At 42.2% G+C, this 13,370-nt stretch overlaps 5 non-coding genes across 5 annotated transcripts; all 5 read right to left on the minus strand.

Annotated features, from left to right (window-relative positions):
- Nucleotides 1-2,774: 2,774 nt before the first annotated feature.
- Nucleotides 2,775-2,846, minus strand: trnap-ugg (transfer RNA proline (anticodon UGG)). The gene has a single exon. It is a non-coding gene; the product is annotated as a tRNA-Pro (tRNA).
- Nucleotides 2,847-5,590: 2,744 nt separating this feature from the next.
- trnap-ugg (transfer RNA proline (anticodon UGG)) lies at nt 5,591-5,662 on the minus strand. Its single transcript has one exon. It is a non-coding gene; the product is annotated as a tRNA-Pro (tRNA).
- A 2,745-nt stretch (nt 5,663-8,407) lies between these two features.
- Nucleotides 8,408-8,479, minus strand: trnap-ugg (transfer RNA proline (anticodon UGG)). Its single transcript has one exon. It is a non-coding gene; the product is annotated as a tRNA-Pro (tRNA).
- A 2,746-nt stretch (nt 8,480-11,225) lies between these two features.
- On the minus strand, nt 11,226-11,297 carry trnap-ugg (transfer RNA proline (anticodon UGG)). Its single transcript has one exon. It is a non-coding gene; the product is annotated as a tRNA-Pro (tRNA).
- Nucleotides 11,298-13,175: 1,878 nt separating this feature from the next.
- On the minus strand, nt 13,176-13,247 carry trnap-ugg (transfer RNA proline (anticodon UGG)). The gene has a single exon. It is a non-coding gene; the product is annotated as a tRNA-Pro (tRNA).
- Between the last annotated feature and the right edge of the window lie 123 nt (nt 13,248-13,370).

A 13,370-nucleotide genomic window follows, 5' to 3' on the forward strand; every position in this document is an offset into this window, starting at 1 on the left:
TAGTCATAGAAAAATCAAGGACTTTAATCCAGGCATTGGACACATGGATGACATTCAGTTTAAAAGCCCTAGCTTTAAAGTTGCCGGTTGGGTGACACTGTGCATTTCACTGTAAAAATAGACGTCTGATTGAGCCCACTGCTCCTTTTGACCTTCCACATGCTAAGCTCTCTTAGGCATTCTTGGGAGGCCTTAACATCAAAGGTATGATCATTTCAGCCCTTTGCAATGTTTTTGGCAATGCTGTGGTTCCGCCAGAGCTGATTTTCCAACTTCACCACACATGGTACTAAAATATGTGTCTCTAATATTTACCGAAGCTCAAGCCATTTCCGGTAGAGCGCACTAATACTTTGACTCAGCAAAATTCACTTTTTAAAAATCACTCTCGAAGCCTCCGTGCCAACCCTTTAACTATCTCCAGCAAACTCACTGGCTGTAAACTAGGCCTTAGTCTCATAGATCCCACTGAGTTGCTTAGCCTGTGAAAACCACACTGGCAATGACATGGTAAAACACACTTTAAAAAAAAAACCCCACAATGCATGTGCATCAATGACTTGACCTAGCCATACAAAACTGAAGGGCTTTAATCCAGGCACTGGACAGATTGATGACATTCAGTTTGAAAGCCCTATCTTTAAAGTTGCTGGTTGGGTGACACTGTGCATTTCTCTGAAAAAATAGAAGTGTGATAGAGCCCACTGCTCGTTGTGACCTTCCACATGCTAAGCTCTCTTACGCATTCTTGGGAGGCCTTAACATCAAAGGTTTGATCATTTCAGCCCTTTGCAATATTTTTGGCTATGCTGTGGTTCGGCCAGAGCTGATTTTCCAACTTCACCACACATGGTACTAAAATATGTGTCTCTAATATTTACCGAAGCTCAAGCCATTTCCGGTCTAGTGCACTAATACTTTGACTCAGCAAAATTCACTTTTCAAAAATCACTCTCGAAGCCTACGTGCCAACCCTTTAACCTATCTCCAGCAAACTCACTGGCTGTAAACTAGGCCTTAGTCTCATAGATCCCACTGAGTTGCTTAGCCTGTGAAAACCACACTGGCAATGACATGGCAAAACACACTTTAAAAAAAAAAAACCACAATGCATGTGCATCAATGACTTGCCCTAGCCGTACAAATCTCAATGGCTTTAATCCAGGCATTGGACAGATGGATGACATTCACTTTAAAAGCCCTAGCTTTAAAGTTGCCGGTTGGGTTACATTGTGCATTTCACTGTAAAAATAGACGTCTGATAGAGCCCACTGCTCGTTGTGACCTTCCACATGCTAAGCTCTCTTAGGCATTCTTGGGAGGCCTTAACATCAAAGGTATGATCATTTCAGCCCTTTGCAATGTTTTTGGCTATGCTGTGGTTCCGCCAGATCTGATTTTCCAACTTCACCACACATGGTACTAAAATATGTCTAATATTAAGCGACGCTCAAGCCATTTCCGGTCCCTTAGATTTTCCACCATACAAAGTTTAGTCGCAAGCCTAATCTAATTTGATTGTTACAGTTAAGACAGCATATTTAAATAGCCTGTTAAAAAACACTCCTAAGTCTAGCGCACTAATACTTTGACTCAGCAAAATGCACTTTTTAAAAATCACTCTCGAAGCCTCCGTGCCATCCCTTTAACCTCTCTCCAGGAAACTCACTGGCTACAAACTAGTCCTTAGTCTCATAGAGCCCAGTGAGTTGCTTAGCCTGTGAAAACCACACTGGCAATGACATTTCAAAACACACTTTAAAAAAAAACCCCACAATGCATGTGCATCAATGAGTTGACCTAGCCGTACAAAAATCAAGGACTTTAATCCCGGCATTGGACAGATGGATGACATTAAGTTTGAAAGCCCTAGCTTTAAAGTTGCTGGTTGGGTGACACTGTGCATTTCTCTATAAAAATAAATGTCTGATAGAGCCCACTGCTCGTTGTGACCTTCCACGTGTTAAGCTCACTTAGGCATTCTTGGGAGGCCTTAACATCAAAGGTATGATCATTTCAGCCCTTTGCAATGTTCTTAGCTATGCTGTGGTTCCGCCAGAGCTGATTTTCCAACTTCACCACACATGGCACTAAAATATGTGTCTCTAATATTTACCGAAGCTCAAGCCAGTTCCGGTCCCTTAGATCTTCCACCCTACAAAGTTTAGTCGCAAGGCTAATCTAATTTGATTGTTACAGTTAAGACAGCATATTTAAATAGCCTGTGAAAAAATACTCCTAAGTCTAGCGCACTAAAAGTTTGACTCAGCAAAATGCACTTTTTAAAAATCACTCTCGAAGCCTGCATGCCAACCCTTTAACCTATCTCCAGCAAACTCACTGGCTATGAAATAAGCCTTATTCTCATAGAGCCAACTGAGTTGCTTAGCCTGTGAAAACCACACTGGCAATGACATGGCAAAACACACTTAAAAAAAAAACCCCACAATGCATGTGCATCAATGAGTTGACCTAGCCGTACAAAACTCAAGGACTTTAATCCAGAAATTGGACAGATGGTTGACATTAAGTTTGAAATCCCTAGCTTTAAAGTTCGTGGTTGGGTGACACTGTGCATTTCTCTGTAAAAACAGACGTCAGGTTTAGATGATTGTTACCTAAGTAAATTCCTTAAAACCTAACAAGCAAACTCTGGCTTAGATCACCAGGCCAGGAAGTGGGCACTCTTGTATTGTCTGAAGTTGGACACTACTTAGCATAATCTTAAAGGAGTTTCATCGATCTAACATCAGTCAGAGATTTGAGGTGAAGGCGGGCTTGTCCGGGAATTGAACCTGGGACCTCTCACACCCAAAGCGAGAATCATACCTCTAGACCAACAAGCCTTTTCACACCACCCTATAGTCCCCTTTTTACTGGACATTTGAAAGAAACAGAAGTCAGGGGCCCAGCACTTTTCAGAAAGGGCCACTAATAAATGGTGCCAGACACCTGTGGATCTAAAGTAAGGAAATGGGGCTCGTCCGGGATTTGAAACCCGGACCTCTCGCACCCTAACCAAGAATCATACGCCTAGACCAACCAGCCCGTGTTGGCAGTTTCCATTGATCGACTTTTCGATTTCTGGCTGAAGTCCACATTTGGACACCTTCTGCAGGCCGGCACGCCATTGAAGGCCGAAAGAATGCAAGCCATCTGTTCGTTGTGACCTTCCACATGGTGAAATCCCTTAGGCATACACTAGCAATGACATGGCAAAACACACTTAAAAAAAAAAAACACAATTCATGTGCATCGATGAGTTGACCTAGCCGTACAAAAATCAAGGACTTTAATCCAGGCATTGGACAGATGGATGACATTAAGTTTGAAAGCCCTAGCTTTAAAGTTGCTGGTTGGGTGACACTGTGCATTTCTCTATAAAAATAAATGTCTGATAGAGCCCACTGCTCGTTGTGACCTTCCACGTGTTAAGCTCACTTAGGCATTCTTGGGAGGCCTTAACATCAAAGGTATGATCATTTCAGCCCTTTGCAATGTTTTTGGCTATGCTGTGGTTCCGCCAGAGCTGATTTTCCAACTTCACCACACATGGTACTAAAATATGTGTCTCTAATATTTACCAAAGCTCAAGCCAGTTCTGGTCCCTTAGATCTTCCACCCTAGAAAGTTTAGTCGCAAGGCTAATCTAATTTGATTGTTACAGTTAAGACAGCATATTTAAATAGCCTTTGAAAAAACACTCCTAAGTCTAGCGCACTAATACTTTCACTCAGCAAAATGCACTTTTTAAAAATCACTCTCGAAGCCTCCGTGCCAACCCTTTAACCTATCTCCAGCAAACTCACTGGCTATAACCTAGGCCTTAGTCTCATAGAGCCCATTGAGTTGCTTAGCCTGTGAAAACCACACTGGCAATGACATGGTAAAACACACTTTAAAAAAAAACACCCACAATGCATGTGCATCAATGACTTGACCTAGCCGTACAAAACTCAAGGGCTTTAATCCAGGCATTGGACAGATGGATGACATTCAGTTTAAAAGCCCTAGCTTTAAAGTTGCTGGTTGGGTGACACTGTGCATTTCACTGTAAAAATAGACGTCTGATAGAGCCCACTGCTCGTTGTGACCTTCCACAAGCTAAGCTCTCTTAGGCATTCTTGGGAGGCCTTAACATCAAAGGTATGATCATTTCAGCCCTTTGCAATGTTTTTGGCTATTCTGTGGTTCCGCCAGAGCTGATTTTCCAACTTCACTACACATGGTACTAAAATATGTGTCTCTAATATTTACCAAAGCTCAAGCAATTTACGGTCCCTTAGATTTTCCACACTACAAAGTTTAGTCGTAAGGCTAATATAATTTGATTGTTACAGTTAAGACAGCATATTTAAATAGCCTGTGAAAAAACACTCCTAAGTCTAGCACACTAATACTTTGACTCAGCAAAATGCACTTTTTAAAAATCACTGTCGAAGCCGGGGCGCGCCAGCCCTTTAACCTATCTCCAGCAAACTCACTGGCTATAAACTAGGTCTTAGACTCATAGAGCCCACTGAGTTGCTTAGCCTGTGAAAACCACACTGGCAATGACATGGCAAAACACACTTAAAAAAAAAAACCCCACAATGCATATGCATCAATGAGTTGACCTAGCCGTACAAAACTCAAGGACTTTAATCCAGACATTGGACAGATGGTTGACATTAAGTTTGAAATCCCTAGTTTTAAAGTTCGTGGTTGGGTGACACTGTGCATTTCTCTATAAAAATAGATGTCTGATAGAGCCCACTGCTCGTTGTGACCTTCCACGTGTTAAGCTCACTTAGGCATTCTTGGGAGGCCTTAACATCAAAGGTATGATCATTTCAGCCCTTTGCAATGTTTTTGGCTATGCTGTGGTTATGCCAGAGCTGATTTTCCAACTTCACCACACATGGTACTAAAATATGTGTCTCTAATATTTACCAAAGCTCAGGCCAGTTCCGGTCCCTTAGATCTTCCAGCCTTCAAAGTTTAGTCGCAAGGCTAATCTAATTTGATTGTTACAGTTAAGACAGCATATTTAAATAGCCTGTGAAAAAACACTCCTAAGTCTAGCGCACTAATACTTTCACTCAGCAAAATGCACTTTTTAAAAATCACTCTCGAAGCCTCCGTGCCAACCCTTTAACCTATCTCCAGCAAACTCACTGGCTGTAAACTAGGCCTTATTCTCATAGATCCCAAAGAGTTGCTTAGCCTGTGAAAACCGCACTGGCAATGACATGGGAAAACACACTTAAAAAAAAAACCCCACAATGCATGTGCATCAATGAGTTGACCTAGCCGTACAAAACTCAAGGACTTTAATCCAGAAATTGGACAGATGGTTGACATTAAGTTTGAAATCCCTAGCTTTAAAGTTCGTGGTTGGGTGACACTGTGCATTTCTCTGTAAAAACAGACGTCAGGTTTAGATGATTGTTACCTAAGTAAATTCCTTAAAACCTAACAAGCAAATTCTGGCTTAGATCACCAGGCCAGGAAGTGGGCACTCTTGTATTGTCTGAAGTTGGACACTACTTAGCATAATCTTAAAGGAGTTTCATCGATCTAACATCAGTCAGAGATTTGAGGTGAAGGCGGGCTTGTCCGGGAATTGAACCTGGGACCTCTCACACCCAAAGCGAGAATCATACCTCTAGACCAACAAGCCTTTTCACACCACCCTATAGTCCCCTTTTTACTGGACATTTGAAAGAAACAGAAGTCAGGGGCCGAGCACTTTTCAGAAAGGGCCACTAATAAATGGTGCCAGACACCTGTGGATCTAAAGTAAGGAAATGGGGCTCGTCCGGGATTTGAAACCCGGACCTCTCGCACCCTAACCAAGAATCATACGCCTAGACCAACCAGCCCGTGTTGTCAGTTTCCATTGATCGACTTTTCGATTTCTGGCTGAAGTCCACATTTGGACACCTTCTGCAGGCCGGCACGCCATTGAAGGCCGAAAGAATGCAAGCCATCTGTTCGTTGTGACCTTCCACATGCTGAAATCCCTTAGGCATACACTAGCAATGACATGGGAAAACACACATTAAAAAAAAAAAACACAATTCATGTGCATCGATGAGTTGACCTAGCCGTACAAAAATCAAGGACTTTAATCCAGGCATTGGACAGATGGATGACATTAAGTTTGAAAGCCCTAGCTTTAAAGTTGCTGGTTGGGTGACACTGTGCATTTCTCTATAAAAATAAATGTCTGATAGAGCCCACTGCTCGTTGTGACCTTCCACGTGTTAAGCTCACTTAGGCATTCTTGGGAGGCCTTAACATCAAAGGTATGATCATTTCAGCCCTTTGCAATGTTTTTGGCTATGCTGTGGTTCCGCCAGAGCTGATTTTCCAACTTCACCACACATGGTACTAAAATATGTGTCTCTAATATTTACCAAAGCTCAAGCCAGTTCTGGTCCCTTAGATCTTCCACCCTAGAAAGTTTAGTCGCAAGGCTAATCTAATTTGATTGTTACAGTTAAGACAGCATATTTAAATAGCCTTTGAAAAAACACTCCTAAGTCTAGCGCACTAATACTTTCACTCAGCAAAATGCACTTTTTAAAAATCACTCTCGAAGCCTCCGTGCCAACCCTTTAACCTATCTCCAGCAAACTCACTGGCTATAACCTAGGCCTTAGTCTCATAGAGCCCATTGAGTTGCTTAGCCTGTGAAAACCACACTGGCAATGACATGGTAAAACACACTTTAAAAAAAAACACCCACAATGCATGTGCATCAATGACTTGACCTAGCCGTACAAAACTCAAGGGCTTTAATCCAGGCATTGGACAGATGGATGACATTCAGTTTAAAAGCCCTAGCTTTAAAGTTGCTGGTTGGGTGACACTGTGCATTTCACTGTAAAAATAGACGTCTGATAGAGCCCACTGCTCGTTGTGACCTTCCACAAGCTAAGCTCTCTTAGGCATTCTTGGGAGGCCTTAACATCAAAGGTATGATCATTTCAGCCCTTTGCAATGTTTTTGGCTATTCTGTGGTTCCGCCAGAGCTGATTTTCCAACTTCACTACACATGGTACTAAAATATGTGTCTCTAATATTTACCAAAGCTCAAGCAATTTACGGTCCCTTAGATTTTCCACACTACAAAGTTTAGTCGTAAGGCTAATATAATTTGATTGTTACAGTTAAGACAGCATATTTAAATAGCCTGTGAAAAAACACTCCTAAGTCTAGCACACTAATACTTTGACTCAGCAAAATGCACTTTTTAAAAATCACTGTCGAAGCCGGGGCGCGCCAGCCCTTTAACCTATCTCCAGCAAACTCACTGGCTATAAACTAGGTCTTAGACTCATAGAGCCCACTGAGTTGCTTAGCCTGTGAAAACCACACTGGCAATGACATGGCAAAACACACTTAAAAAAAAAACCCCCACAATGCATATGCATCAATGAGTTGACCTAGCCGTACAAAACTCAAGGACTTTAATCCAGACATTGGACAGATGGTTGACATTAAGTTTGAAATCCCTAGTTTTAAAGTTCGTGGTTGGGTGACACTGTGCATTTCTCTATAAAAATAGATGTCTGATAGAGCCCACTGCTCGTTGTGACCTTCCACGTGTTAAGCTCACTTAGGCATTCTTGGGAGGCCTTAACATCAAAGGTATGATCATTTCAGCCCTTTGCAATGTTTTTGGCTATGCTGTGGTTATGCCAGAGCTGATTTTCCAACTTCACCACACATGGTACTAAAATATGTGTCTCTAATATTTACCAAAGCTCAGGCCAGTTCCGGTCCCTTAGATCTTCCAGCCTTCAAAGTTTAGTCGCAAGGCTAATCTAATTTGATTGTTACAGTTAAGACAGCATATTTAAATAGCCTGTGAAAAAACACTCCTAAGTCTAGCGCACTAATACTTTCACTCAGCAAAATGCACTTTTTAAAAATCACTCTCGAAGCCTCCGTGCCAACCCTTTAACCTATCTCCAGCAAACTCACTGGCTGTAAACTAGGCCTTATTCTCATAGATCCCAAAGAGTTGCTTAGCCTGTGAAAACCGCACTGGCAATGACATGGGAAAACACACTTAAAAAAAAAACCCCACAATGCATGTGCATCAATGAGTTGACCTAGCCGTACAAAACTCAAGGACTTTAATCCAGAAATTGGACAGATGGTTGACATTAAGTTTGAAATCCCTAGCTTTAAAGTTCGTGGTTGGGTGACACTGTGCATTTCTCTGTAAAAACAGACGTCAGGTTTAGATGATTGTTACCTAAGTAAATTCCTTAAAACCTAACAAGCAAATTCTGGCTTAGATCACCAGGCCAGGAAGTGGGCATTCTTGTATTGTCTGAAGTTGGACACTACTTAGCATAATCTTAAAGGAGTTTCATCGATCTAACATCAGTCAGAGATTTGAGGTGAAGGCGGGCTTGTCCGGGAATTGAACCTGGGACCTCTCACACCCAAAGCGAGAATCATACCTCTAGACCAACAAGCCTTTTCACACCACCCTATAGTCCCCTTTTTACTGGACATTTGAAAGAAACAGAAGTCAGGGGCCCAGCACTTTTCAGAAAGGGCCACTAATAAATGGTGCCAGACACCTGTGGATCTAAAGTAAGGAAATGGGGCTCGTCCGGGATTTGAAACCCGGACCTCTCGCACCCTAACCAAGAATCATACGCCTAGACCAACCAGCCCGTGTTGTCAGTTTCAATTGATCGACTTTTCGATTTCTGGCTGAAGTCCACATTTGGACACCTTCTGCAGGCCGGCACGCCATTGAAGGCCGAAAGAATGCAAGCCATCTGTTCGTTGTGACCTTCCACATGCTGAAATCCCTTAGGCATACACTAGCAATGACATGGGAAAACACACATTAAAAAAAAAAAACACAATTCATGTGCATCGATGAGTTGACCTAGCCGTACAAAAATCAAGGACTTTAATCCAGGCATTGGACAGATGGATGACATTAAGTTTGAAAGCCCTAGCTTTAAAGTTGCTGGTTGGGTGACACTGTGCATTTCTCTATAAAAATAAATGTCTGATAGAGCCCACTGCTCGTTGTGACCTTCCACGTGTTAAGCTCACTTAGGCATTCTTGGGAGGCCTTAACATCAAAGGTATGATCATTTCAGCCCTTTGCAATGTTTTTGGCTATGCTGTGGTTCCGCCAGAGCTGATTTTCCAACTTCACCACACATGGTACTAAAATATGTGTCTCTAATATTTACCAAAGCTCAAGCCAGTTCTGGTCCCTTAGATCTTCCACCCTAGAAAGTTTAGTCGCAAGGCTAATCTAATTTGATTGTTACAGTTAAGACAGCATATTTAAATAGCCTTTGAAAAAACACTCCTAAGTCTAGCGCACTAATACTTTCACTCAGCAAAATGCACTTTTTAAAAATCACTCTCGAAGCCTCCGTGCCAACCCTTTAACCTATCTCCAGCAAACTCACTGGCTATAACCTAGGCCTTAGTCTCATAGAGCCCATTGAGTTGCTTAGCCTGTGAAAACCACACTGGCAATGACATGGTAAAACACACTTTAAAAAAAAACACCCACAATGCATGTGCATCAATGACTTGACCTAGCCGTACAAAACTCAAGGGCTTTAATCCAGGCATTGGACAGATGGATGACATTCAGTTTAAAAGCCCTAGCTTTAAAGTTGCTGGTTGGGTGACACTGTGCATTTCACTGTAAAAATAGACGTCTGATAGAGCCCACTGCTCGTTGTGACCTTCCACAAGCTAAGCTCTCTTAGGCATTCTTGGGAGGCCTTAACATCAAAGGTATGATCATTTCAGCCCTTTGCAATGTTTTTGGCTATTCTGTGGTTCCGCCAGAGCTGATTTTCCAACTTCACTACACATGGTACTAAAATATGTGTCTCTAATATTTACCAAAGCTCAAGCAATTTACGGTCCCTTAGATTTTCCACACTACAAAGTTTAGTCGTAAGGCTAATATAATTTGATTGTTACAGTTAAGACAGCATATTTAAATAGCCTGTGAAAAAACACTCCTAAGTCTAGCACACTAATACTTTGACTCAGCAAAATGCACTTTTTAAAAATCACTGTCGAAGCCGGGGCGCGCCAGCCCTTTAACCTATCTCCAGCAAACTCACTGGCTATAAACTAGGTCTTAGACTCATAGAGCCCACTGAGTTGCTTAGCCTGTGAAAACCACACTGGCAATGACATGGCAAAACACACTTAAAAAAAAAAAAACCCACAATGCATATGCATCAATGAGTTGACCTAGCCGTACAAAACTCAAGGACTTTAATCCAGACATTGGACAGATGGTTGACATTAAGTTTGAAATCCCTAGTTTTAAAGTTCGTGGTTGGGTGACACTGTGCATTTCTCTATAAAAATAGATGTCTGATAGAGCCCACTGCTCGTTGTGACCTTCCACGTGTTAAGCTCACTTAGGCATTCTTGGGAGGCCTTAACATCAAAGGTATGATCATTTCAGCCCTTTGCAATGTTTTTGGCTATGCTGTGGTTATGCCAGAGCTGATTTTCCAACTTCACCACACATGGTACTAAAATATGTGTCTCTAATATTTACCAAAGCTCAGGCCAGTTCCGGTCCCTTAGATCTTCCAGCCTTCAAAGTTTAGTCGCAAGGCTAATCTAATTTGATTGTTACAGTTAAGACAGCATATTTAAATAGCCTGTGAAAAAACACTCCTAAGTCTAGCGCACTAATACTTTCACTCAGCAAAATGCACTTTTTAAAAATCACTCTCGAAGCCTCCGTGCCAACCCTTTAACCTATCTCCAGCAAACTCACTGGCTGTAAACTAGGCCTTAGTCTCATAGATCCCAATGAGTTGCTTAGCCTGTGAAAACCGCACTGGCAATGACATGGGAAAACACACTTAAAAAAAAACCCCCACAATGCATGTGCATCAATGAGTTGACCTAGCCGTACAAAACTCAAGGGCTTTAATCCAGGCATTGGACAGATGGATGACATTAAGTTTGAAATCCCTAGCTTTAAAGTTGCTGGTTGGGTGACACTGTGCATTTCTCTGTAAAAACAGACGTCAGGTTTAGGTGATTGTTACCTAAGTAAATTCCTTAAAACCTAACAAGCAAATTCTGGCTTAGATCACCAGGACAGGAAGTGGGCACTCTTGTATTGTCTGAAGTTGGACACTACTTAGCATAATCTTAAAAGAATTTCCTGGCTCTAACATCAGTCAGAGATTTGAGGTGAAGGCGGGCTTGTCCGGGAATTGAACCCGGGACCTCTCACACCCAAAGCGAGAATCATACCTCTAGACCAACAAGCCTTTTCACACCACCCTATAGTCCCCTTTTTACTGGACATTTGAAAGAAACAGAAGTCAGGGGCCCAGCACTTTTCAGAAAGGGCCACTAATAAATGGTGCCAGACACCTGTGGATCTAAAGTAAGGAAATGGGGCTTGTCCGGGATTTGAAACCCGGACCTCTCGCACCCTAACCAAGAATCATACGCCTAGACCAACCAGCCCGTGTTGGCAGTTTCGATTGATCGACTTTTCGATTTCTGGCTGAAGTCCACATTTGGACACCTTCTGCAGGCCGGCACGCCATTGAAGGCCGAAAGAATGCAAGCCATCTGTTCGTTGTGACCTTCCACATGCTGAAATCCCTTAGGCATACACTAGCAATGACATGGGAAAACACACATTAAAAAAAAAATCCACAATGCATGTGCATCAATGAGTTGACCTAGCCGTACAAAACTCAAGGACTTTATTCCAGGCATTGGACAGATGGATGATATTCAGTTTAAAAGCCCTAGCTTTAAAGTTGCTGGTTGGGTGACACTGTGCATTTCTCTATAAAAATAGATATCTGATAGAGCCCACTGCTCGTTGTGACCTTCCACGTGTTAAGCTCACTTAGGCATTCTTGGGAGGCCTTAACATCAAAGGTATGATCATTTCAGCCCTTTGCAATGTTTTTGGCTATGCTGTGGTTCCGCCAGAGCTGATTTTCCAACTTCACCACACATGGTACTAAAATATGTGTCTCTAATATTTACCAAAGCTCAAGCCAGTTCTGGTCCCTTAGATCTTCCACCCTAGAAAGTTTAGTCGCAAGGCTAATCTAATTTGATTGTTACAGTTAAGACAGCATATTTAAATAGCCTTTGAAAAAACACTCCTAAGTCTAGCGCACTAATACTTTCACTCAGCAAAATGCACTTTTTAAAAATCACTCTCGAAGCCTCCGTGCCAACCCTTTAACCTATCTCCAGCAAACTCACTGGCTATAACCTAGGCCTTAGTCTCATAGAGCCCATTGAGTTGCTTAGCCTGTGAAAACCACACTGGCAATGACATGGTAAAACACACTTTAAAAAAAAACACCCACAATGCATGTGCATCAATGACTTGACCTAGCCGTACAAAACTCAAGGGCTTTAATCCAGGCATTGGACAGATGGATGACATTCAGTTTAAAAGCCCTAGCTTTAAAGTTGCTGGTTGGGTGACACTGTGCATTTCACTGTAAAAATAGACGTCTGATAGAGCCCACTGCTCGTTGTGACCTTCCACAAGCTAAGCTCTCTTAGGCATTCTTGGGAGGCCTTAACATCAAAGGTATGATCATTTCAGCCCTTTGCAATGTTTTTGGCTATTCTGTGGTTCCGCCAGAGCTGATTTTCCAACTTCACTACACATGGTACTAAAATATGTGTCTCTAATATTTACCAAAGCTCAAGCAATTTACGGTCCCTTAGATTTTCCACACTACAAAGTTTAGTCGTAAGGCTAATATAATTTGATTGTTACAGTTAAGACAGCATATTTAAATAGCCTGTGAAAAAACACTCCTAAGTCTAGCGCACTAATACTTTGACTCAGCAAAATGCACTTTTTAAAAATCACTGTCGAAGCCGGGGCGTGCCAGCCCTTTAACCTATCTCCAGCAAACTCACTGGCTATAAACTAGGTCTTAGACTCATAGAGCCCACTGAGTTGCTTAGCCTGTGAAAACCACACTGGCAATGACATGGCAAAACACACTTAAAAAAAAAAAACCTAACAAGCAAATTCTGGCTTAGATCACCAGGACAGGAAGTGGGCACTCTTGTATTGTCTGAAGTTGGACACTACTTAGCATAATCTTAAAAGAATTTCCTCGCTCTAACATCAGTCAGAGATTTGAGGTGAAGGCGGGCTTGTCCGGGAATTGAACCCGGGACCTCTCACACCCAAAGCAAGAATCATACCTCTAGACCAACAAGCCTTTTCACACCTCCCTATAGTCCCCTTTTTACTGGACATTTGAAAGAAACAGAAGTCAGGGGCCCAGCACTTTTCAGAAAGGGCCACTAATAAATGGTGCCAGACACCTGTGGATCTAAAGTAA

The sequence above is a fragment of the Electrophorus electricus genome, chromosome 23 (genome assembly GCF_041902795.1).
Source record: "Electrophorus electricus isolate QZ-2024a chromosome 23, ASM4190279v1, whole genome shotgun sequence".
Classification (NCBI taxonomy): Eukaryota; Metazoa; Chordata; class Actinopteri; order Gymnotiformes; family Gymnotidae; genus Electrophorus; species Electrophorus electricus.